The sequence below is a fragment of the Amblyomma mixtum genome, chromosome 3 (genome assembly GCF_055824585.1).
Source record: "Amblyomma mixtum isolate Tamu chromosome 3, ASM5582458v1, whole genome shotgun sequence".
Classification (NCBI taxonomy): domain Eukaryota; kingdom Metazoa; phylum Arthropoda; class Arachnida; order Ixodida; family Ixodidae; genus Amblyomma; species Amblyomma mixtum.
In genome coordinates, this window is record NC_143014.1 from 325,421,097 (window position 1) to 325,447,934 (window position 26,838).

General features: G+C 45.8%; 1 pseudogene; it reads left to right on the top strand.

Annotated features, from left to right (window-relative positions):
• The window catches only part of LOC149355829 (carboxy-terminal kinesin 2-like), a 42,586-nt pseudogene extending 24,351 nt beyond the window's left edge, over positions 1-18,235 (top strand).
• Positions 18,236-26,838: the final 8,603 nt, after the last annotated feature.

Sequence of the window (26,838 nt, forward strand, 5' to 3'; positions counted from 1 at the left end):
TTGTTGCTTCTAGGGCTGGTGAAACTTGAATGAATGTCTTTATGGTCTGCAGTGAAGGTGCTATGGTGTTGCTTTACTTGCAGCAAGTGAGCACGGACCGGTGTATATTTGGTATCCTCTGCACGCGATGTCGCAGGGCAATATCCGCGTGTTCTGCCGCCTGCGTCTCCTCCTGCCCTCAGAGAAAGCTCCGCAGCGACCTTTCCTGATGCTGCCAGATGAGCGGACCGTCGAGGTGCTCCGCACAGACCCGGAGGTGAGCGGGGCCCTGTGGCCAGAGGGCTTTCGTAACCGTGCCAGTCGTGTGGTTGTGGCACACTTCCTGGATTACAAAGTTACAGAATTTAACTATTGTTGTGCTACCTGTGAGCGTGAAGGCCAACTGAAAACTGCATGGCAGTGCAAGTGGGTGGCAAGATACCCTGGGCTGCTTGTTGCCCATGGTGGACTGCATGTTCTGTCGGCATGCTGTACAACTCCGAAACATCAGAGAGTTGGCCATGTTGGCATTCTGTTTGCATCACCCGACAGGCTTAAGCAGTTTATTGTACGAGGGGGCACCCAAAAGAAACCGGACTTATTTTTGTTTGAACTTATTTGTTCACATTTTAAGCACCGACCTTCAATCTCCTTCAAAGTATTCCCCACTTGCAATGATACGCTTGTCGAATCTTTCATTCCGTTTTTCAAAACATTGTTTAAATTCATCTTTTGTGATGCTTGACAGTGCCTCCGTCGTTTTTTTCTTCACCTCTGCAACATCAGCGAAACGCTTTCCATTCACCTATTTTTTTCATTCTAGGAAACAAAGAAAGTAGCACGGGGCAAGGTCGTGAGAGTATGAGGGTTGAGGAATTATGAGGGTTGAGGAATAGGGGTCATGCCATTTTTGGTCCAAAATTGTCGTAGAGACAGGGCTGTGTGAGCAGGACCATTGCCATGATGGAAAAACCAGTCACCCGACCGCCACAAATCTGGCCGCTTCCACCGCATACTGTTGCCCAATCTTTTCAAAACATTCAAGTCGAAAGCCTGGCTAACTGTCTGACCCTGCGGAACAAATTCTCAATGGACGACTCCTCTCACGTCGAAAAAACAAATCAGCATTGTTTTGAGGTTTGGTTTCACCTGACGAGCTTTCTTGAGGCGAGGTGAATTTGAAGTTTTCCATTGGCATGATTGTTGCTTTGATTCAGGATTCGATTCAGGAACACTTGAGTTGTCCCCATAGCATCGTCCTCGTACGTCTTTCTTAATACTTCAAGAGTTTCCATTCAACTTTTTCCGAGCAAAAATCAGAATTTCACCGGCGCACGCTGTTCACGAAATCAGCCATCGCAAAAACGACATCCACACAAAACAGTCGTCACTCTAAAACTCCGCCTAAACAAGTCTGACCTCCTTCAACGACGGCACTCGGCTTACTGACTCTGGAATGTTCGTTCTATGCGTTCCTAGTGGCAAAACGCGGTACCACAGAAGCATTGCCGACCAAAAAATTTAGTCCGGTTTCTTTTGGGTACCCCCTCGTACTTGGTAATTTGAAGGGGATTATTAGTGTTTTGTCTCCAAGGCTCGCTGAACTCTCTATCATAAAGGTAAGCGTTCAACGGCTCATTTCGCGTGCTACCAATATCCACTATATAAATTAAAAACTGCTGAAATTGTTCACACATAACCTAATCACCTGTTCCCAATCAGTTTGTTTACAATTCCACCCCAAAATACGAGCGCTGCAGCCAACCAGGATTTTATTCTGCCTGTGTCTCATGATCTAGATGGTAAAAGGATTGCAGAATTTAATGGGGAACTAGCCTGGAATTCACTGCCACTACACATAAAGCAAGCCCTTAATTTTAAGGCAGCAGCTAAGATGTATTTTTGAGAAGTATCTGCAATACTTTGCTGATGGGTGGGTATATCTTACAACATATTGCAACAAGCAATGAACTAATGTCTTTTCCAAGTGGTTCTTCAAGAAGATGTAACTTACGGTTCGGTTTATGCTGGCTGACACAGGTCCCGGAGCTTAGTATTTTGTATATTTTGTAATTACCCAATTGCAAGAAGAGAATGTGCTACAGTGATATTTTGTTCGTTTATTTCGTTGACATGCTCGACATGACGTGGGCTCTTTCTGCTGTATAATTTCTGTTTGCTGGTCTGCTGCAGCTTGAATTTCAGTTTTTCGTTTAAAACCGTGATTAGCCAATGAATGTGGCTCCAATAACTGCTTTTCTACTCTGCATGACATGCTGTCATAAATGCAAAAAAAAATAAATGCGCTTCAACAAAAAAGCACAGCAGATACGCATTAAAATTCATTTCACTCGTTTCTAACAAGTGCTCAGGTGTGGCAAACAATGTGAGGATATTTCGTAGCGCTGGAGAGATTCGATGCTAGGCTACTTAGCTGTGTTGCTGTCTGCATCACACCAACCAGCCCAAAGTGCCACGTTAGTAAATTTTATTTCCTATTGTGTGAAAGAACAATGAAGACTAACTTTTACGGTGACTGCGAACCACGGTGCCTTTTCACAGTGGTACTCTCAGAAGGTCTGTGCAGCGCGGTAAGGGAACAAAAAATTGTGGAACACTACCTTACAGGAAAACTCACTCTCGTGAAAAAGGGATTTCAAAGTCTTTTGTGCGAGGCTGTGGGGAAGGTACCCTGTGGGGATTGGAGGGCACTTTTGTACCTAGCGGCGCATGGCACACAATTCTGTCGCTGCCTTACATGTTGGTTGCATGCCTAAATAGGTTTTCCCGTTCCTAATGGTTTTACCTCCTAATATTTCCAACAGGCCACCCTCGCTCTACATGTACAATCTAACCTTGACTGCCCAGTGCAACGACACCTCTACTGCCAAGCAAAATTCTGTCTGAGCTCGACATTGTGCATTCTGTACATTGCACATTGGTGACTGCAGATTTGTTTTTTGCATCGAGGTGTAATGTGTCGTCCATGCCTGGTCAGCCCTGCACACTTGTGGCAAGTGTGTGCGTTTCTCCCTCCTATGTGCAGAAGCAACGGGAGACCGTCGTGGCTTTCAGCTTTGAACCAGTGTTCCCGGGCGTGGCCAGTCAGGCGGAGGTGTATGTCGAAGTCTCCCAGCTGCTGCAGAGTGCACTGGACTTCTATCGCGTGTGCATGTTTGCCTACGGTCAGACGGGCGCCGGCAAGACCCACACCATGGAAGGGGACGAGAATGACGAGCTGAGGGGCATCATCCCCCGGGCTCTCCACCAGGTCTTCGAGACATCCCAGAAGCACCCCCAGTGGACGGTCAGTGTGCGCAGGAGGGAGGAGCAAGCGTGGACGCTCTTGCGCTACTGTTCTTCAAACCTGCCATTCACTGCACCCCTTCTTGATTCTCCAGAGTGATGATTGATGTGGCTTGCCTCCCTTGCAGTACACCATGACGGCCAGCCTTGTGGAGGTGTACATCGAGACCCTGCGCGACCTCCTGGTGCCTCCGTCCCAAGCAGACAAGACCCGGCCGCTGCAGTTCAGGATGAGCAGCATGGACGGGCCCGTCACGGTGGCCAGCCTGACTGAGGTGCCAGTCCAGTCAGCCCAACAGGTATCTTAATAAGTACCTTAACAGCGTGTAGGGAAAACTTCATTGACTGCTCTAGTGGCGGTGATGTTTCACACTGCATCTCACCATTTGTGTGTGCATACTCATCGTATAGTGTAGTACTCTACAATTATTGTGGGGCTTTTGCTCGCTTTTACTGGACAATTCATTTTCCCCGACCGCCATCGCCCGTGGAAATGTAATCTGTACCCTCCTCGTGCAGTGCATGTTAGATGGTCAGGGGCATACATCGCAGCATGCTAGAACAGAATTAATTCGTAGCATGACACATGGCCATGTCCCTTGTAAGGATGTCATCGGTAATGTTGGATGAGCTGCAGATATAACGGAAGCACGACTCTGGCACGCATCGAAAGCCCTTGTCTCCCATAAATCGCTGCAGCCATCCAAGGCTCGCATGCAACTTTTTGTTTGACATGTCTAGTGCGCAGGCCAGCTGGTTAGCTTCCATGTGTGCCATCTCTGTAGCCCATTGTGCTCAGGTGGTGCGGGCTACCCATTCTACCCTTCATGCCGCCTCTGTAGGAACAGCGTGGCCGCGACTCCTTTTCTCTTGATAAACTTGGCAAGCATTGTGTTGAGCTTGGGGTGCACACCAGGCTTCAGGCTGTGAAACAATCTCCTCTTGCATGTTTGATGTTCTGAGACTTTCTTCTTCCACCAGTTGCGAATAAAGGGCTCATCCACGTCATATTTTCTTGCGGTTGCTCTGATGCTGATTTTCGAGCAGGGAAGATGATCTTCAGTTTCTGTTTCGCTTGACTGGCTGCCGCCATGACACACTCATGATGCCTAAACAAGGCTGGCCAACACTGTAAATTGGCATGTACCCAAAATGGCACCCGACTTTGAAGGTGCAACAGCGTTCTTGCGCAGCGTTGCTCTAAGCATAGCCAGCATGGATGGAGTTTTCAAATAAAGACATGCTGGTAAATTTGGCCATGCTTTTCATTGGCCCCTCATCGGCTTGACACGTGTCGATGTGTCAGTGGGGGCAAACTATGTACAGGAGGCCGCGCTTTGCGATAAAGTCATTTGCCCCTCGAAAAGAAATTCTTTAATAACCTGCACCCCTGCACCCTTTTTAAACTCTTTTTTTATTTCTTCAAAATTTTGTGCAGACGGTTTGCGAGAAAACACGGTATCTCGGGTCTTGCCAGGTCAGAGGAATTGGTCGAGGACTTCACTGCATGCTTATCACATCGTTTAACTTGCTCTTTCCTCATAAAACAGTCTGCCACGAGACTTAAAAAAAACTGCTGCATGCACGAGCCAGAAAATAAGGTGCAACGTGACAGGTCATAGGGTCAGCTCATGCTATGATGGAGTTGACTGAATGCTCTGGGAAAGAAATTTGAACCACGTATCTTAAGCCACAGGGGACAAGAGAGAGGGAAAAGGGTGACAGAAGTGAAATCCTTGGAACCCGCTTTGTGCAATTGCATCACGCAGCAGATGGGTTGTGCTGTACATCTCGTGGCATTGTATTGTTTTCACGCCTTCGGCTGACAATAGCTCCAGTATGGCTGCAGTGCGGTGGAAGGTACACAAGGGGTCTACATCGCCTAGAGGACACAGCGCTCGGGGAAGAAGGAACTATGGCAGGGATGGACCCACCCCTGTTGTTGTCCAAGCTGTCGCATTTCATCAGATGTCTCGTCACATTTTGTCGCTGTTCCCTGTTTTATATAGTGTACCACCTTTTGCTCGCAAAATTTCTCAATGGGCATTTAAACTACCATGGACGTCCTTCGTATGTTCAGGATGTCTGCAGGACGTCCAAGGGAGGGTCAGTGTGCACAGGGTCTCTGAGCAGCTCAGTTCTCTGCGCACACATTCCGTAACCTTTCTGGTCACTTAATTAATCCGCAAAAGTTGGTAACACTACAGCACTGCACTTAACCCGCTTCTCTTCAATGCATGTCCAAACAATCCTGTACGGGACATGCATTGAAATTTGTCATGCGTGGAAGCAGCAAGAACACGGCCTTCTTCAGACTGGTGCTTTGATTGGTTTCTTTTATTTGTGAGGATGCTGACCAGAGGTGCCTGTGCATAGTGCGGGTCTTAATGTCATGCAGTGCTAGTGCAATGAAATCTCATTCATTTCGTCTTCAAGTGTCTGAATGATCCAACTGTCGAATCATTGAATGTGTCCTCAAAACTGCCAAAAATTGTGTGTGAAAGTAAAATTTATTTTGTTAATACTGGGCAATGTTTATATTCTTTGCACATGGCTATTTTTCGCAGTTGTGCCGAATGCTTTAATTCGTGCACATTGTCGGGAGTGTTGACAGCAGAGCTTCCTCATAAGTTGGCAAGGGTTTCTGCAGCTTCTTTTAGTGTGCAGTGTTGTAGCACTTGAGCATCTTTGCATGTGGTGCCTCGCATGAGGAGGCTTCACTGCACAAATGGCAAACAGCATGTGATGAGCACGGAGTTTCGGCGGTCTGGAGGAATGGAAATACCACATGTAGGAAATGAGGGCCGTATCACCGTATCGACACAGGCTTCCTGAACGTTGTCACGCCTGCCATTGCATGCTCATAAGAGGGGCACGGGAGACAATGTTTTGTGCAGTTCAGATCTTATTGGACAAGTATTTAGACGGTCGCATGTGTAGCAGGTCATACCACGATGCACCGCCACTTTGGATTCCTGTCTGAATTAACCGATTCCAGCACAAGGGTGTCCGAATAAATGAGCTTGTGATGCCATAGGCTCATAAGGGCGCGGGAGGTACTCTAGAGGCAGTCCGAATTACCAAGATCACGGTTGTCAAATTAAAGAAGTTTCACTGTACTCTCCTACCCGCTGCTTCTTTTCCCAGATCAGCCAGTTGCTGCGGTGTGGGCGTAAGAACCGGGCTGTGGCTGCCACCAAGTGCAACGAGCGGTCATCCCGGTCCCACTCAGTCTTTCGCCTGGACATCACGGGCCGCAACGCGCGCACACAACTCGGCTGTCGAGGTCGGTGCATTCTTTTTGCTTTCGCATCCCCCAACAGGATTTCTTGTCGCAGTCAACAGAATGGGGTAGGCGGCGGAAGGCAGGAAAATCGCGCATCAGACATGCAGTAGTCGTGGGACAGCAGCCTGCTGCTAAATTTTCCAGCGCCGCTACCATGGTCACAGGTGGTTGCGTACCCTTCGCGACTCTGGTGCTGCCCTCTGCTGCATTAGTTTGCGCGCTCTGAACGGCGCCGACGTCTTCAGTTTTGAAGGCTCAGAAGAGGGCTTTAGAGCAGGTGTTGCTCCCAACTGCTTCCCGATTACTGTACCGCATACCGCACAAGCTCGTGTAAGGGCCGCACCCGAACTTTCTATGACCTAAGCGGGAATAGCCTTCTAATTGCACGCGCCATGCCGGCTACGAGCAACGGTGCACTTGATCGCAGAGGCCACGCACGTGCCATAGCCTCAGAGATGACTTGCGTGTTTGGTCGATCTCGGAGGCCATGCACGCGCACAGGAGCTCCAAGAGTCGTCCAAAGATGACGCCCGAGGTCGTAGTCATCATCATCATCGTCAACTTATTCCCTCGCCGCGACCTCCCGCTATCCTCATCGGCATCAGTATCGCGAGCTGCAGCCTTTTGTTGCTTTTGTGGAGTGTTCACTGTAGTGCCGCCGAGCGTATCAGTTTTAGTACGATGGGCAAGCACCTTTATAGCTGCACGGTTGTGAGTTAGCTCTCGAACATGGCAAGCATGCAGCGGACAGGAAATTCGACGTGGCAGATGAATGCGTCCGATGATGGTGCAACCAAAAGGATGCATTGAGAAACACAAGCTGCAAAAAGCGCACTTTCCGATGCAAGCTGTCAGAGTTTCCCGAACTTGAAGAGGTTTTCTGCTATGTGATGGAGTGTGGATCAATGGCTATGCGTTGACAGTGGACATGCTGCGCGGATTCTTTTGAGATGAGCGCGCACCAGAGCACAGCACCAGGTCAGAGTTGAAATACTCCGCAAGTGACGATTGAACGCAGAATAAATGCCGCTCATTGCCTGATTGCTGTGTTTTTACTTAAATTGGTGTGTTTTTACTTAATTTTTTTCCGCACATCGCATGTACGGGCCGCACCCGAAACTACCCTAGAATCTGGAAAAAAAGGCCGGCCCTTACACGTGTGTATAAGGTATTCTGTTCACACCTTTGTTAGTTCAAAGTTCAATTCATTCAAACTGCATCAACTTTTAATCTTTGCTGCAATATGAACCAGGTTTTTACTATATTACAAACAAATTATTTTTTTCTCTAGTTTTGTTCTTTTTTTGCAGCATCGACAAAATCTCTCGTTGCATTGGTGAGCATTGGAACCGCGGTGAGCGCTTTCAAAACGAGCAGTATTCTACCTATGCTGATTACTGAAGCTGCCATCTAGGCTACTTTCTGCAGCACTCCAAACCGTGAAAATTGCCAGTATTTTTAATTGGTTTTGAAATATACGGCGGTAGGCGGTTAAGCCATTACGCCCGTGGTGCGCACCTTTGCAGAGTACATTGCTTGGCATGTAGTGGTGTGACTGCACAGGGCGGCTGAACCTGGTGGACCTGGCAGGCAGCGAGCGGCTGTCGGAGTCGCAGTCGGCGGGGGACGCCTGCGGAAGGCCCAGAACATCAACCGCTCCCAGGCAAACCTTGGCAATGTCATTCTGGCGCTCTCCAACCGGGTGGGTGCTCCACTACCTTGAAAACATGGTCGTGGGTTTTCGTAGGTTATCCAGTACAGAAGTTTTGAAGGTTCTTCAGCTGCAGTATTTCGCTAGTCCTTTCAGCCGGGTTGCTTCAATCCTCTACCGTTGTCGAGTGATTGCTGCCAGCCATCAGCCCTGGTGTTGCGGGCCGTGCTGCCATGTTGTGGTCAGTGCAGGGGATAGCTTTGTAGCTCAACATTGCGACTTGCCCTTGATTTGAAGTCACCCATTGGTAAACCCCTTGTTTGGACTGGGCAGTTTCGTAATACGCTCACTTTTGTAGGGTGTTTACACGACTTTAAGTCGACACCCTCCATGTAACTTATCAGTGGCCTGTGGGCACACTCCACAACGAAAATGTATTATTCACTGGACTGCTCGTCCACAATTGGGCCATCGACCTCACAAGCGCAGCCCTCATCTTCGCTGCTGCAGTTTTGCAACACATTGTTCTGATATCGTCCAGCGAAAACTCATGCGTTTTTATCCCTCAAAACCCCACACTTGGCAAACAACTGCACCAACGATGCTCCAACTGCAGAATTTCAAGTTAAAAAAATAGGTAGATTTACAGTCATGCCACTATGGTAGTAGTGTATATGACCCTTGTGCGAATATGGCAATCTGCCAGATTACATCAGATTTATTCACTGTCGTTGCTGTCCTGTATAGGTGCATAAAAAGCACCGTATTTCAACTTTTTCGTGCGGAGCTTTATCCATTACTCTGTCCCTGAAGGACTGATCCTGATGCGCCGTTAATTTTGTTTTTCTCTTAGCGGACTGTGTCGTTCATACAGGCTGACCATGTGCCATACCGGAACTCCAAGCTGACACACCTCCTCATGGACAGCCTGGACGGCAACAGCAAGACACTAATGCTGCTCAACATCTCGCCGCGGGAAGAGAACACAGGGGGGACCATAAACTCGCTCCGGTTTTCCACAACGGTGAGCACTCTGTTGTTTGTGCTCCAATGGCAAAGAACGCCTCTCGCAAAATCCTTGCCACATATTTGGCCATTTAAACCTCAAGATTTCCGCTTCACTCTGCGTAATCGTATGTTTTTGCACGCTATCATTCAGCTAAACAATTGCAGGTAGTTTTTTTTTTCATAACATGGCTCTTTTTTCTCAATTTATGCTTTCTTCAGCTTACTGACAGCAGCCCTTTTGCACTGTAAACAGTGATCACTGCCATAAGGAACAGTGACACTCTTTATGGCTTAATATCTCATGTTAACAGGTAATTGCAATTTCCAGTCCTGTAGACCATTATTTTCTTGAATTCTCGTCAGTGCAGCTTGTAGGGGTACTTTTTTCCTGAGCATTGACTGCACAGCATGATCATGCCCACTATGCAGTGCGCTCTTCTTTTTCGCAGGCTCTGGAAACTTTTCCAAACTGTAATACCCTCAGCTCGTCAGACGTGTACAGAGCAGAGTGATGTTTCAGTTGCCTAATCTTTGTTTGCACATTTGGAGACAATCAGAGCAATCTTGTTGCGCTGGATTGCTAGACTTGGCAGTCAAAGGCAACACAGGATAAGAGATTCTGGTTTCAGGTCGCTGCTGTTCTGGGAGCAAATGCTTGCATAAATAGCAAGAATGTAGTGACATCCAGAAAACTAGCTTTCTGTCCATATTCATTGGCTGTGGAAAATTGGACCTCTTAAATCTTCGGCAGCTGTAAGCAATGGCTGCTTCATTTCTCCCGCGTTGTATGGTGGCAGTGGCAGCTAAGATAAGTGCTGACACTGTGGCTCGGTGGTAAAAAATAGTTGTTCATGGGGATTATAAATAGCGAATACTGGGCACGTATGGTACTTCCCAGTGCAGTTTTGTTGACGTATCTTATTTGGATCATGACGTATGGTACACTGGAAACTCGCTGTTGTGTATCCAGGTGTTGATTTTTCCCGGCTGCTATGTTTTCGTGAGCCAGTACTGGCCAAGCTTCCGTAGAAAAACATGCAATACAGACTGAGCTGTTACGTCACCGTTGTGGCATCTTTCCATGCTTGCTACGTTGCGATGGTGCTTTAATTCGTGCCGGCAATTTAAGAGCCTACGTTTAGCTCGTGCAAAACGGCAAAAGCGCAGTGCCCAAAGTGGGACTTGGCCGCGTTGCACCCTCACAGACACATCCAGGCACATTTATGGGCGCCGTGAACCTTGTTGTGACTGTTGGGGCAGTTCTATTGCTAGTGTGACATGAGTGTGAAGGATTGAAGGCTCGAAAACGAAACTATACCCCTGCACGCACAGTGCAGGCAGTGCTGTACAATGCTGTGCGAGATATAGTTGAATGGGTTGACGCCGAGGCATGCTTCTTTCATCCACATTAACCGTGTCGCCTGAGGCTTAGAAAATTGGGGGGACGCTTAAGCTTTGCCTTTAAGAGTAGACAGTAATAGCATTTTGGGCCCGTTCGCATCGCCTACTCGGTTACCTTATTCCCAGCTAGCATAGTTAGGGACAGGTACTGATGCGTACATAAGTAACTCTGACACTTCGTGAAGTTGCTGACCACAATAGTCACTACGTCCACCTTTGTTCAGCGTGAAACAACCAGCCTTCATGGCCTATGGGTCGCGTGCCCATCTCGCAGTTCAAAGGTTCTAGTTCGATCCCAAATTTTGTTTTCAGCTCAATATACATTCTTTGCTTCCATCAAATTTTTGCTCATGGCCAATGACTGTGACGACAACACCGGCTTTTTCGAGGCACTGTACCCTTAACGTTTTAGTGTGGACAAAAATTTCTAGTTTCCAGTAGACAAGGAGTTTATGATTAAACATACCTGCCAGCTCTCCTGATTTGTCCATAAAACGAATGAATTTTGACCCGTGGTACAATTTTGCGAATTTTGCCTCAAATCTTACGAAAAATGAATTTAATTTGCAATAAACATTTAAAGTTCTGTCCAAAAAAAACTGTTGAGAATGGCAGCGCCGCCATGAGAGATTGATATGTATACCATCTGTGAAATTAGCAGCAGCTGGAACACTGCACAGTACCACATAGTTAATTAGACCCAACTCCAGTATTTGCTCGAATCTAGGCCGGCCTTGATTCTAAGCGGACACCTGGAAATTGGAGGCCAAAAAAACTTTCTTCGAATGTAAGCTGGCCGCAAAAACGTTTTTTTTTCGTGGTCTTATGAAAAGGGCAACAGCGGGGCTGTATACTGTATGTCTCGTACATTTGTTGCTATCCATATTGTATCTAGCCATTTTGACCAAAGCTTTAGTGTTGGGAATGGTGGGCAGGTCACCACCCATGAAATACGATATGTTAGCACTGCAGGAATTCGGCATGCCTTCAGGACTCCTTCCTATGGCCCACCATGCCTTAATCCAGAAATTGTAACCAGAGGAAACCGTTTTCAGGGCTGAACCCCACTCGGATGGTTGCGTACACTAGCAGAGTGGGGCTCCAGATGAGAATTCGCAACGTTGCTTCTCCAGTTGGCTGTATTGATTTTTAATGTGAAAGCATTTCTTGTCTATGAGTGACGTGTCGGCTACAGCCAGGATATCGAACCGGAACTGAACCAAACCCAGATTTTTGTCAGTCTTGGAACGGAACCCGAACCGGAACGATTAAAAGGAACTGTTCCAAACTGGTTTGGGAATCGGTTCAGTCCCACTTTTTTTACAGCACGACATATTCATTTTTTTCTCTAGGTCAAAATGAGATGTGCTAGCGCATAGATTTACCCACAGAAAGCTGTCTTTGCTACACAGTGCGAAAATGGCACCCTGTCTATGAGCAAACAAAATTGAAGGAAGGCTGGTATGGGGGAATTGGCACTTCTGTACTGCGCTTTTGGCAATTCTGAAGCACTGTACATCAGACTGTGACATTTTAAGTTTCTTAGACCCTCAGCCTTTTACATATTTGCATATAGTTTTAATTGAATAGTTAGCACTGTTCTAACTCTTCACTTCACTTCATTGATTACGTTAAAGACCCCCCGTTAGGGAGTATTACATAAGGGATGGGCACAGACAGAATCAAACTTTATGCACAAACATGTTATTCGTTAAATATGGCAGTTATGCAATTCAAAAATGAGGATGGACAGGCGGTTGCAGCGACGTCATGTGGAAGGCTGTTCCAGTCTTTTGCTGAGCGAGGAAAGAATGATGCAGCAAACGTTGTGGTGTGAGTCTGTGGTCGCAAAGTACCTAGTGAGAATAGCTCGCTTTCATTGTGTTCATGTACTATAAATATGTGAAACATGGGCGCAACGACCCAGCCATGTTGCATTTGGTTTCTGAGGCATTCATTATATCAGACAGCAGGTACTAAATAGAACCCCTAACGAGGCTCAGTGGCTGCGGCTCTCGGTTGCCGATCCCAAGGTCGTGAGCTCGCTCCTGGCCACGGCGACCACATTTCGATTGCGGCAGAATTTAATAAACGCATGCGTGCTCTGCAGTATCTTTTTTTTAATCTGAACATTCTTTCTGCACGCGAGGCAGATGAGCAAGGAAAGGTATCTTTGCTGCAGCGGCAGAGATGTTTAAGAGAAAAAAATTGAATGGCGATTACACAAAGGGGCAGCGTCAAAAAGCATGGGCTCGCTAGCATGTGATAGTGATTACAATCAGAAAGGTGCCACTGCAGGGAAATGTAATTTCAATGAAATGATTTTTATGCTCTGCAGACACACTGAAATTGTTCTACTTACAAAAAAATTCAAAGGGGCACTTTGTTGGCCTAAAGTGCGGTAGGGCGAAAGCCTTAAATGCAGTGGTGCTGCTTGTGTCACTGATGTGAAGTTAATTTGTTAAGCTTTGCGTCGCCTTGAAACGGTGCCAGGGAGTCGACAGAACACCATCGCCCGTTCGGCTGTACGCCTTGCTCGTCGGCAAATTGGTTTTTGATGAAAGGAAATGTATCTCTCTCTCGCATATCTCGGTGGACACCTGAACCTCGGGGTAATGGGAAGGGAGGAAGACCGGAGTGAACGAAGATGCCGTATTAGCTACACGCGCCTTTGTTCATTCCATATCACCGAGCTGCCATGGCGGAATGGTTAGTGTGCTCGTCTCGCACTCCGGAGACCCTGGTTCGATTCCACAACTCGACCAATTTCCTACTCTGTTTTATTTATTTATCTGCTCTGACTAGAAAGGGTAGTTAGGCTAATTCGTTAATTAAGCAAATAACTAAACTGAGTCCCCCCACTTGAAGCATCACTATATGATCCCTTTAATTGGTTGTAATTACAAGCCAAAGTACAATTGGCCCCGTTTGAAATTCGCGAACTGTCCCCTCACGACCATTTCGACCAATTAAAACAAGGTCAGCGTAGCTACGGCGGACGGCAGCCACCCGAGGTCTCGGTTTGGCTGTCGGAGTGTTGCTTTCACAACAACAAAAAAGGAATAGATGCCAATAGCTAGAGGCAGGCTTTGTTGCGCTGTTCTTGGACTGCTGGGTCCTTGAAATGTGTCGAGCAGCTTATATATGCCTCTCAGTGGTGCACTTCCGGTTCTCGTTGTGCGAGATGAGAGCTTCATGCTTGCTGGCGTTCTTTCGTAAAACGATTGGGCTACGGCATACGTAGCCCTTTCACAGCTATCTGCCTCGACTACAACTGCTTTCATTCGGAGGCAGGTTAAAGGTTTGTGAAGGTGCATTTTTACCAGTGAGTGCCAGGATGTGCGCTCAAGTGCACTCATGCACACACGCGGGCCACGATTATTTTTGAGAAAGGAGGTTATGCTGCTATCGCAGTAAACAAAATAAATTGTCGTGGGTTTAACATAATTAAGGAGAGAAGACGGGCAAAAGCAGGTGTTCGTGCTTCAATTAAGGGGACACTTACAGCCTGCCTTAAGCGTATGACGGACATAGCTTTAGTAGCTTAATGTTCATATATGCAGAATTAGCCCTTCTCTTAGCTCGGGTTAGTTCAGAGCACAGGACAAGAGAAGACGAGATTCTTGCCCGGGGTTGGTACGTCTAGAGTATAGTATTCTCGCACTAAAACTACTACAAAAAATCTAAACCTGAGTGGAATTCACACCAGCGGCAGCGCAACAGAGAAGTTTAGTTTACCGATGCCTTAGGCTACTTGGCGTCTCTGGAGCTTACCTTTATTGTTTTTGCATAGAAAATGGATACCCCTATGACCATCCTCGTGCCTAGCTTGACTGCGTTGGATTCAGTGATCTCAGGATACGGCCTCCCTTCGCCCTCACGCCACCTTCCCGGAGTAATTACTGTATTTACTCTCATAATAGGCTAACTTTTTTTTCTAAATCTGGCTCAAAATTTGTGGTGCACCTATTACGCAGGGTAAAATTTCCGAAAATTTTTCGACTCTCAAAATTGAACACACTGCATAAACATACCCGTGTACGTGCCGCACCCTGTTTTCCGAAAATAAATATTAAAAAAAATCAGTGTAAGGGCCCCACCCAAATTCCCACGATCCACGCGGGAAGAGCCTTCGAAATGCACACGCAGTGACTTCCGTGATCTGCTCCGACTTCCTGCCGCCTATTAAGCATAGCTGCCAGGAAGGCGTTGTCTGTAGTTTAGAAAAACAAAAAATAAAGGTGCACTTAAGTCTCCTTGCATGCGGAAATACGAAAGAATTTAGAGTTCCTTTACCACCTATGCTACTCAGTAATATAATTAATCAGTGTAATTATCAATGTATTGTTGGTTAATTATTTCTTATAAGTTATTGTTAAGTATTTAAATAAATTAGCTTAAGTGACTTGTTAATATGGTATATAATTGATAATTTATTTAGTTTTATTAAATAATTATTGATTATCTTTTTACTTTGATCTCTATGGTTCGTTCAGTTCTGGAGGAATTACTAGCAGTCTTCCAATTTCATTAATTACTCGGAGCAATTAGCTAACCTAATTGCCTTAGTAAATGAGCTACTAAAGAATAATATTAGTCATTTAAACTTCCCATTCAGTTCATATTAATCATTTCAAATCATAATTACACTTACTGGATGATCGATAGTTCACTCTGTCCACAGCCCATGGTGACACATCCTGTCCACGCCACTCGGGAAGGAAGAGATGTTTTCTGATTAAAAAACCTGAAACAAGTTGCTGGATAAAAAGTGCACGACAGATTCACCAGACTTAATCACGGGAGCAACAAATTCTGTCGACGCACAAGCTCCCTTTGGTAAAACCCCAGAAAAGTCCCAAAACAGTATCGCAGCGCTTCGTCGCAATGAAGATGTTGTGTATTTGTGTCCTGCAGAGACAAAGTTCTCCCAACCTGTCCAAGCCTGCTTTTCTCTTTTACTGTACCCTTTTCATCAGAAAGAGGGTGTACGGTATGTCATCATAGGCCAAAGTCCTAATTTTACACTGTACTTGAGAGAAGCAGCGATCAGCTATGTTTCTGAAGATACTGAGCTGTAAGGGCCCGAGATATATCTCAAATTACAAAGACAATGTCGAACAGGTTATTTAAATAATATATCTTCGGTAAGCTCTTGGTTGTTAGGGAGAGCCAGTGTTCGCTCTTGTTAGTTGGGGGATTGGCGGTTGAGGAGGTCTTGCATATTCTCATACCATATGTTAGAGGGTGGGGACGGCTTGCAAGATGGAAGGGTGTCTGTCTGTATAAGTAACGCTGCCATTATACAAGACTTCTTGCTTTGTGAATAGTGTGTGGTAACGTAAAGGGTGCATGCGGTGGTGCTGCCGTCGCCCGCCTAGGTACTCCGCTTAGGAGAAACTCTGACTGACACTAGCTTCAGGGGAGACTTATTACTCGCGAGACGGGGCCTCTGAAACTGCTGAAGCTGGAAGGTTTTATAAAGGCGAAATCCACCTGCTTTTGCCTTATGTATGTGTACCTCATGAGATGGATTCAAGCATGTTTATAGATTTACAATAATTTTCAGTTCGTATATTTTTGCAATGAAGCGTAAATCAGTGTAAAAGTGAAAATATCTCGCAACATGTTAATTTTGCATCTTTCAAATTATATGCCAATGCCACAGACAAAAGTATACAGCATAACGAGTTTCATAAAACGCGTTACTCTTTTTTCAGAATTTTTCTTGGTTCAGAATATTTTTGGTCCTCAACCCATTTGAACCTGTTTGAACTGGTTCAATGAAGTCCGAACTGGTTTGAACCGGAACGGAATGTTGCTCAGGAGCTGAACCCAGAATTGAGCCCGAAAGGCATGAACCCGAACCAAACCCGAAAAAATTCCAGTTAGACGCCCTGGCTACAGCATGTCTGCTGGAGCGTGCGCGAACAAAAATAACTATTCAAAAAAATTCGCCAGGTTGCGGTTCGAACCCAGGCATTCTGTGTGTCTGGCGGGCAGGCAACGCGTACGCCACAAAGAGTCTTTTTTTTCTTTATTGCATGGAAGAACTTCCGTGAAAAGGAGAAAAAACTTCAAAAAAACTGGTTCGCGTCTGAAGTTACCGGGCTGCTTAATAGGAGCCCGCCATAGCCCTAACTCAACACTGCATCCCCATCAAAACATCAAAATTCAGGGAGGCACACACATGCATCTAGGCACGGCAGTCAGCTTGGAGGTTCTTCGCGTGCAGCATATACACTCCTCACCAAAGCACACTGTTCACGAAACACAGATTTGGACGATCTTAGTGGCTCGGCATGTCTGTCCATCATACGGCTTTTCCAAAGATTGAATAGTCCCATCAACACCAACAGATCATAAGGCACAACAGAGTTTTTGCCAACAAGCAGAAATCTAATAGTGTGTAGTGTAATTTCAATGTCCTTCTTAAGAGTTCGTTGTAGTATGTCCCAAAAGAACATGGCATCACGGCACAGGATGAAGCAATGATCATTGTCTCAGGCATGTTACACAGACGGCAATTCATATTCAAGGGCACGAACATCTGCTCGTCATTAAGAAATGTCTTGACAGGCAGGGTCGCTGTGTGTAGTTTGAAAAAGAACGTTTTAGGGGCTGCCTGAATGCACATCCGCCTAACACGCTTTAGAACATTGATGTCCAAAGACCCCAGATAAGGCTGCTGATACAATGGTGTAGGGAACAAAGACTCAGTGAGAGCCTGGGCCATCTGTTTTCTCAAGAGGCTATAGAGGTAATCTAAAGAGAAGCGCACAGTGAGGAAATTGAAAGTGTCAGCAACCTCCTTAAGGAATCCCCATAAAGTTCACTCACGAGCCTGCACAGTCGGTGCGAATGAGTAAGGCAAATGAAAACTAAGCCGCCTAATGAGCACAGCTACCAGAAACGGTTGATTTGCCGATTTGAAGAAGAAAAAACGGGAAACAAGTTGATGCACGAACAGGTGAACAAGGCCCACTCCACCACCCTCTAAGGGAAGGAACAAGTTGTCACGCCTCATGGGCTCCCATTGAGAACGCCACACGAATGTTGCAAATATTCTGTGTATTGCTTGCACCTTCCTCCTCGCACAATGCAGGACTTGAAGAACATACGCCAGCTTTGCAAACAAAAATATGTTACAGACCTGTGCCCTCGCAAACACTGAGAGTTCCCTACCCATCCAAGCCTGTGTTTGCCGCCGTAGAGTTACAATTTGTGAATCCCAGTAGGCTGTCGTTGGCTCAAGTGCGTTAGAGGGGCATGAAGTGAACACGGGGGGGGGGGGGGGTCTGTGCGACAGTAAAGATATTTGGGGATGTGTACTTGCAAAAAGAGTAGTTGTCGACGTCATCCAAGGGTCATGTGATAAGCGTCAGGTGACAACGGTAATTTCAAAGTAAAAAAAGTTGCTGACGCCCAAACGCAAATGCTTTAGCATTTCTCCAATGCAGCTCACTGCAGTGCTCTATAACATTCGTATAGAGTGGGTCTTGTTGAAGGTCCCGCCCTTCTCTCTTTTATTTCTTTTGCAGGTCAACCAGTGCCAGATTGGCACAGCACGCAAGAATCTTTCAGGGCTCGAAGAATGGGACTAGGCATTGTTGCCGCAATCATTTTATCTGCAATGGTATAATTTTATATAACGTTCTTTATTTTGGACAAGTAATGCAGTCATCGTGCTTGCCTAGCAGTGTGTGATTTTGTAATGGACACTGTTATGAACAATAGACAGTCAAGATTCAGCGACTGCAGTGCAAAGGCTGCTGGAGACTTGACAATTGCAAGAGCTGCCGGCACGAGTACATCGGAAGATACTGTACAGGAAGAATACAACCCTGACGATAGTCCTTGTGCACTGAGGCACAAAATTGTGCTGTGTTCACTTTGAAGTGGTTGTGCTGAGCTTCCTGATCCCGATGAAGAACTGACATTGTGTTGGTGTTCTGTGAACTGGTTGTAATTGTGTACGTGGCCGACGTATGCGTCATGACGTGTGCAGCAAAAGAACGGCCATCTCTTGGTCGCAAACATCTGCTTCCTGGGCTCTTCAGGTCTGTAATGAATAACATAAAATACCACTTTTGAAGCCAGGTTGCAACACTTTTTGTGCTCAGTAGTGGTCTTCAGTCTGTTCGCCAGGGGCAATACATGGTGTCACAGAAGCCATTATGCACCCTACGTACCATGCTTTTTCTTTTGTTCTAATGACTGAAAAATGTGACGGATTTTCAGAAAAGAGCATCAGAGCAACGCCGTTTTTTGGCCCTTTGCTCTATGCTTATGAATTTAGGCATGCAAATAGTCCAGACATGTTGGCTTTGGGCAGAGCTTTACGAATTTCTGAACGAGTGCAATGCTTTGACATTTCTGTTCATTACTATAAGTATGGCCGCTGGTGGCACGTATTTGTAGCATGCGTGTGGCAACTTTAGCTTCATTGTTGAATTCACTTCGCAAGAAAGCATCACAATGTATTTTTGTGAATTTATGCTTTTCGCTTCAAAACCGTGCGTATCCCATTTTTATTCTCTGCTACAGTCTTGTGTTAGTTTTCTCGTATTTGTACCATGGAGGTCTTGAAAACCTGGGCAAATGGCCTAATGTAATAAAGTTGATCGTATATCATTTGCGAGAACTTTCTTCAGCCTAGTCTGTGAATGCAGAAAGGCTGCACGGTGCCTGACAAGCCTGCAGAATGCTGTGGCTTTTTCACACCATTACTGTAGTCCAATGGTCGTCACTCATCATGAAATAGGTTTTCTGCAACTTTATAATACTAGAATATCTGCTCTGGCTTTCCTTAATGGGTTTAAATTTCATTCTGTTGCCATGCCAGTGGTGCATTTCAGGGCTTGCCTTGCTAAACAACTTGAGAGGTTGAATTTCAAAGCATGGTTGATGATCTTGCCTTATATTTCGAAGTATTTCTCAATTTTTGTTCCTGTATTCCTATACTACCCGTTTGCAATGGAGCTCTGCCCACAGTGAATACTGGCAAACAGAATTTCTCCGGGATAACAAGCAAGCAGTTATTCAAGCTTTTCTGTTTACCAAAACAATAAGTTAATCATGAGACAAAATTAGACTTATTGCCTTCAGCAACAGCTTGATAGCCAAACACCGAAAAGTCAGTTTTGTGCACTATTGCAACTGGTCAGAGGAGTAATACGGAAAGCAGCAGTGACAGACTGCTGTTTTTTAAAGGTTTCATCATACTGTACACATTATAAAAAGCCTGCAAACTATACTAAATGTCATAATCGTCTGGTTTAACCTTCTCAAAGTTTCTGAACGTATTGTAGGTGTCGGGACAGTCTCGGAATGTTTTTTTGCCCAGACACGAATATTTCGTAATTTTTTTGTCCTCTAGTTGGCATGGAGTTGCAGACTGAGAATATATCACAATTCTCCAATCTCTATGCCTAGGATTGTCAGACACTGCATTCAGGCTATTTCCAGGATTATAACAGGACAAACTAGGTCTAATAGGACAGCCTCAAAGCAATCCGCCCCACAAGGTGAACAACAGCCCGGGAAAATCTTGAGAAAAAGGCTTTCCACGTTGAGCACCACATCTACTTCTCTACAAAACTCAGCTTCTAGCTTGTGTATGTCACCACTTCTCCGCACCTTTAGGTGCGTCCCCAGACACCATCAGAGCGGTTCGGGGTAGCGTCTCGGTCACAAAGATGCCCTCGACTCAGCGTGGCAAGCTCAGCCAGAGACTGGCTACCAACTGACAAAAGATTTTTGGTCGTTTAGTGTCGAGGTTTTGCCAGTCGCAAGCTAGAGAATGGATCGGAGCCAAAGGTTCACAAACAAAACAAAGTTTATACAGCGATGAGACGATACACAGGATTTCAAAATCGCTCGTACGAACACAAAGTGATTTACAATACAAACCAACTCGTGCAAAGTTACACTCAAGAGAGATTACAATACAAAATAAATATTGCACCAAAAGTGGACTAACACAAGAGAAAGGCAAACAAACAAAACACAATTTGTTCCCCGGGCCCTGCGACAGTCCGACGTCCAGAGGTTCAGGAGGATGCCGTCCCGCAGACTGTGGCGCGCTGCCTCGTTGGTCCGTGGCTGAGCGAGTGGTGTGGTCCCGGGAGTCGAGCGGGCGCGCTTCACGGAAGCTTAAACGGCGGCTCGGGCTGAGATACAGCGGTCAACGCCCTATGCGTCTGTTCTTTCTTCGCGCCAAAGCAGGCGCGCACATACACTATCAGCTGGGCTATTTCTATCTCCATATTACAAATACGGCCAGTGGCCGCATTTGTTTTTCCAGTCCCGGACTACTTGCTGACAGGTCTCGGCTTCCGCTCTGACAGGAAACAGCCTCATGGTCACATGACCTACTTGCCATAGGCTGCTTTCGAACTCGGCGCCAGAGCCGGGCTCCCCCTCGGTTACCTTACAAGGACGCTGTCATCTGCTAGCAGACGACGCAAGCCACGGCCACCACGATGCCGAAGCAACGCCGTGCGCTCGGTCATGATACTGAGTCGATTTAAAGACTGTACTCTCAGCTTAGCGTAGGTGCATTACAGAACTCAGCTTCGGAGGTATGCTCGCCGCTACTGCTTGCGGCGAAGTTCGCACAAAGTAGCCCAACTCGTTGCGGATAGGCAGATAGACGAAAGCCTTCGCAAAAACGCTGACAACAAGCTCTATAGCTGCTCCAGTATACGACTGGTTCACCTGCGATGCTTTCAGGTAAGCGTACAGGCAGCATGTCGCAAAACAAGCGAACGAGAACCTCTTGACGACACGAGCAAACAATACGCGCTCGCAGCTTCGAACGCGCGTCCGTGTGCGGTGGATTTCAAGAAAATAAACGAAGATGCAAGAACAAAAAGTCTTGCGATGGCTCAGAGAGCAGCTACGGAGCTCATGTGAAGGTTTAACGCATGATATCGACCTCCAGGAACACGAAAAGTACTCAAAATGCACATGAAGTCTAACTCAATATGGCTGCCAGCGCGGCGCGCAGCTACCGTCTGCTGCCTTCTCAGCAGCCCCAAGCAGCCCGCGGACTGCCATAGGCTAAAAACGAACGTGTTGCTATGGCGATGCAGGCAGGTGGGCGGAGCTTTCGGGCTGCCCGAGAAAACCAAATACCGAACTCGAGTCCGCAAGTAGTCCCGGACAGTCCGGGACTGAAAAACAAATGCGCCCAGTGTGTCCCTTTGCATTCGGCATTGTTTGCCTACCTCGCCTTTGACCTGGTGCGCTTTTTATGAAGCCTTTCTCCTCATGAGGTCCTTTTGGAGCTGCTTGTGGAAGGTTGTATGGAACCAACAGTGCCCTGAGAGCTTAGCTGCGCTTCACTGACATTCACAGTGTGGTTTGCACTATGTGTTTGCACTCCCAATGCCAATTACGACATTATTCGCAGACGCACTGCCAGCGGAGCCTGAAGTCCTCGAATAAGCGTCCCTGACGCCGTCCACGATAAATTCATTTGCAGCAGTACGCAGAGAGGTGCTATCTTTGACCGTTTGCAGTTTTAATTCACTTGTGGTCGCCGTAACAATGAGCAGTTTTGTACTTCCTTTCGAAGGTATATCGGTTCGTGATCGCCGAAGTCGAAACTCAAACAATATATTGCGAGAAGAGCTATACTTGACAACTTTTTCGGGCATTTAAACGAAATGTGCAGAGGCGGGGCTCAAGTAATCGTGTTACTCTTTTCCATACCGCTATTTTCCGCTTTGTCGGTGGAGCAGCTGGCGCTATGCTTCGATGGAAGCTTCTTCGAACCGGATGCCTCAACATCTGATTGAAGTCAAACAATCTTCCGACACACCTTCCATGACAGTCTGACGTTGAAAATTCATCTTATGTTAGAAACATGCGCATCGCCAATCTACTATGTTTTAAGAGACACCTAATCACTGCAACAGGAGACTGATGTAGGAAAAAAAGGCCTGTTTTCGCTCTGGACCCTTGGCTGCATACATTGTCAAGAAAAGGTGTCTCAGAGGGTATGAAAGCACAGAAGCAGATGCCGCGCCATCGGCTGGCGCGCCAACTCCTTCTGCTCTGGGCAACTGCTATGAGACCATTAGTGACGCGGAGCAGTCGCGTGGCCAGTCCTTGGACTTTTTCACCTCTATGGTGTGTTTGCTTCTGTGCGTGGAATGAGCTGATGCGCCAGGTTTGATGGTGAAGAAATAAGCTTTCCGCCGATAGCGCCGCTTGGTCACTCCTAATACAGAGAGCTTAAAAACTCCCGGTATTTACACTGTTTCACTCAATATACAGCATTAGAGCGCATGATTGAAATAATTTTCTAGGGCTTGGAGTATTGCCCGGATCCCATCGGTAAAACTTCGGGGCAGCATAGAAAACGATTCATACGAGCGGATGCCCTAAATTTCTGTGACTGAGCTTAACGCCATTTTCACGATATGAAAGCTGCATCGCCCCTGAAACTCCAGCTTAGTTGCGACGGCTAGATCTCACAGCGTTGTAAACTAGCACTCGGGGACTTATGAGAGAAAATCATTTCATGACGTACATCATGTATAGAAATCCTGGAGGACAACGCTCAAGAACTATTAGTTAGTTATATAGATTTTTATGGCGCAAAAGCAACTGAGGCTATGCTGCGCCAAACACAAGGTTAGAGTTTTTGTTAATGGTGAAGCTTTTTAAAAATACTTAGAGTTTGTTTAAAACGTTGGCTTCCTTGAGAAACCTAAAAATACATGAAATGTCAACCAGTGCTCGATCACCTAAGAGTAGCATGGGGTGTAATGGGATGCTTTCCCTGTAAAATGTTGTGAAATATTTCTTTCTTAGTTCTTCTAATTTTATGCATGAAATTAAAATGTGGTTCACTGTGAGTTCAGCACCACACATTTCACAGAGAGGTTTGTTTTGTTTGGCTAGCAGAAAGTTGTGCGTGAGGTGGGTGTGTCCAATGCGGAGCCGACATAAAATAACTTCGGTAAAACGTTCTTGATGCCTACATGATTGCCATTCCCCTAAAATTGGTTTCACAGAATGTAATTTGTTGTTTACGTGATCTTGCCATGCGGCCTGCCACTTATTTCTGAGTTTACTGTTGATAAACTTTAAGCAATCCCTGTGCGCTATGCTCACTTGTTTTATTTGGCCATTCCGGGCTTGTGCAGCGCATACATCTGCTTTTTCATTACCTACGATTCCAACATGGCTAGGAACCCAGCAGAATTTAATGTTACGTTTTTGTTTTGTGATTTTAACAATGTTATGTATGATGTTACCTATTATGGGTTCAGCAGCATTTCTGGAGTGCAGTGCTTTGAGCATACTCAGGGAATCGGTGTAAATGATGCTATTTTTGATATTCTCTCTTACTATTTTTTCCACAGCTACAAAGATGGCATAACACTCAGCAGTAAAAACCGATGCGCATTCTGGTAGTCGCATTATCTGTTTGTTTTTTCCTTGGATTACTGCACTGCCAACGTGATTTTCTGTTTTTGAGCCATCGGTATAAAATTCAATGTAAGTGTCATACTTTTCTTGTAGTGCAAAGAATTCCTGTAATATGTACTCATTTGGCGTTTGCTTTTTATCTAAATGTGTCATTGCGAGGTCACATACTGAAGGCAGGCTGTACCATGGTGGTAAATATTCATTCCTTTGTGCAATATTCGGTAGGGCATCTAGTACTGTTAGCTCTTCACATTTGTCTTCAAAGCGCAGCAGTAATGGTATGATAGAATGTGGTTTGTTGATGAATAATCTTTTAGATGGGCGATGAATAATCTTTTAGATGGGCACTTGGTTACAACTGGATGGCAGAGATGTTTCGGAAGAGAACGGATTTTTAAGACATATGAGCATGTAAGGGCGATTCTTCGATCCTCAAGAGCGGCTTCATTAGTTTCAACGTAAAGGCTAACTACTGGTGATGTTCTGTATGCTCCGGATGATAGGCGCAGACCAAGATTATGAATGGGGTCTAATCTTTTTAAGTAGGATGCTCTTGCCGAACCATATACTATGCACCCGTAGTCCAGCTTGGAGCGCACCGGAGAGCGATATATTTGTAAAAGGCTTGCTCTATCGGACCCCCACCGCTTCCGTGAGAGAACTTTTAATATATTGAGGGCTTGAGAAGCTTTCTTTTTAAGGTTGTTAATATGTGGTAGAAATGTGAGTTTCTTGTCGAAAGTTACGCCTAAAAATTTGTGTTCTAGTTTAATTGGTAGCGCAGTGTGATTCAAGTATAGACTGGGATCGACCTGTAGGCCTCGTCGCAATGAAAAAAGAACAGCTACTGTTTTTTGAGGAGAAAATTTAAACCCATTTATGTCTGCCCAAGCACCTAGTTTATTTAGTGTGATTTGTATTTGTCTCTCACAGGTTGATATGCTGGAGGACGTGCATGCTATTTGTAGGTCATCTACATAGACTGAATACATTATGGACTTCGGTATTACTTTAGCTAAGGAATTCATTTTTACTATGAAGAGCGTCGTGCTTAGAATGCACCCCTGGGGTACGCCGTTCTCTTGGGTGAAAGTCATGGAGAGAGTTGCTCCTAGGCGGACTCGGAATGTGCGGTTAGCCAGGAAGTCGTTCAAGCAGTTCAACATCCTGCCGCGGATACCTAGCTCTGCTAGGTCACGGAGGATGCCGAACTTCCACGTAGTATCGTAGGCCTTCTCCAAGTCGAAGAAGACCCCAATACAGTGCTGCTTGTGGATGAACGCCTCCCGGATGGTGTTTTCTAGACGGACAAGGTGATCTGTGGTTGAGCATGCTTTCTTAAACCCACATTGGTGTGTATCTAATAGTTGCCGAGATTCAAGTATGAAGGTCAATCTAATGTTTATTACACTTTCGAAAGATTTAGCAATGCAGCTGGTGAGGGCTATTGGTCTGTAACTGCTAGGACTTGTTGGTGGTTTTCCGGGTTTGAGAAAAGGTATTATGACTGCTTTTTTCCACTCGTCAGGTATATTGCCAGTTATCCAGATTTTATTAAAGAATTTTAACAGTGCCTCTACAGCAGCCTCGGAGAGATGTGCAAGCATAGCGTAATGCACGTTGTCTGGTCCCGGTGCTGTCTTTTTGCCAGAAGATAGTACCTTATTTAATTCTTCTAGTGTGAGAGGCTGGTTATAATCCTCATGAACACCTGCTCCAGATGGGAATCTTTGTTTCTCAGCTATTGCTTTGTGTTTTTGAAAGGTGTTTGTGTAGTTGGATGAGCTTGAGATCTCAGCAAAATGCTCGCCCAGTATGTTGGCCTGTTCTTCTAAAGATGTTTGTGTCCCGGGTGCTGTCAAGAGAGGAAGTGTGAAAGGGGTATGGTCACCAGTAAATTTACGCACTTTTTCCCACATTTTCTTTGATGTTATTGAACTATTTATTGAGGAGACATATTTCTGCCAAGAGGTTTTCTCTGCATTTCTTCGCACATACCGCGCTCTGGCTTTTGCCTTCTTAAAGGTGAGTTGGTTCTCTGCAGTGGGATATCGACGCAGAGCGCTCCAGGCTTTCTTTTGTTGTTTTTTTGCTAATGTGCATTATTTTGTCCACCACAATTTGTGTTTCTTTTGTGCAAGTCCTGTTGTTTGTGGTATAGCGAGTGTTGCGGCCGATATTATGCATTCAGTAAACTTCTCATTAATTTCATCTGTGCTAAGGTCGTCACAAAATTCCTTTTCCAGAGTGGCACTTTTTGTAAAAAGTGACCAGTCGGCGAGCTGAATTTTCCAGCGCCGTGGCCTTGTGGGGATGATTGGAGTGGACGATGAGAGCCTGATGATGGTAGGTAAGTGATCGCTGCCCATGGGGTCATTTAAAACATCCCATTTAAAATCGTTAAAAAGTAATGGTGATGCGAAAGCTAAATCGAGAGAGCTCATTTTTGCTGAGCTTGGACAGCAATATGTGGCTTTTCCCGTATTTAAAAGACAGACATTATTAGAAAGTATAAAATCTTCGATTGTTTGTCCTCTAGAGTCACAGCGTTCGCTTCCCCAAAACGGAGAGTGAGCGTTAAAATCGCCAACTACCAGAAATGGCTCCGGCAGTTCATCGATCAGGCCTTCTAGATCTTGGCATGTCAATGTGATGTGTGGGGGAAGATATACGGAACATATTGTTATGGTTTTGTAGCTGATGACGCTAACCGCAACCGCCTCAAGTTTCGTTTTCAGTTTGATTTCTTGAGCCGGGACGC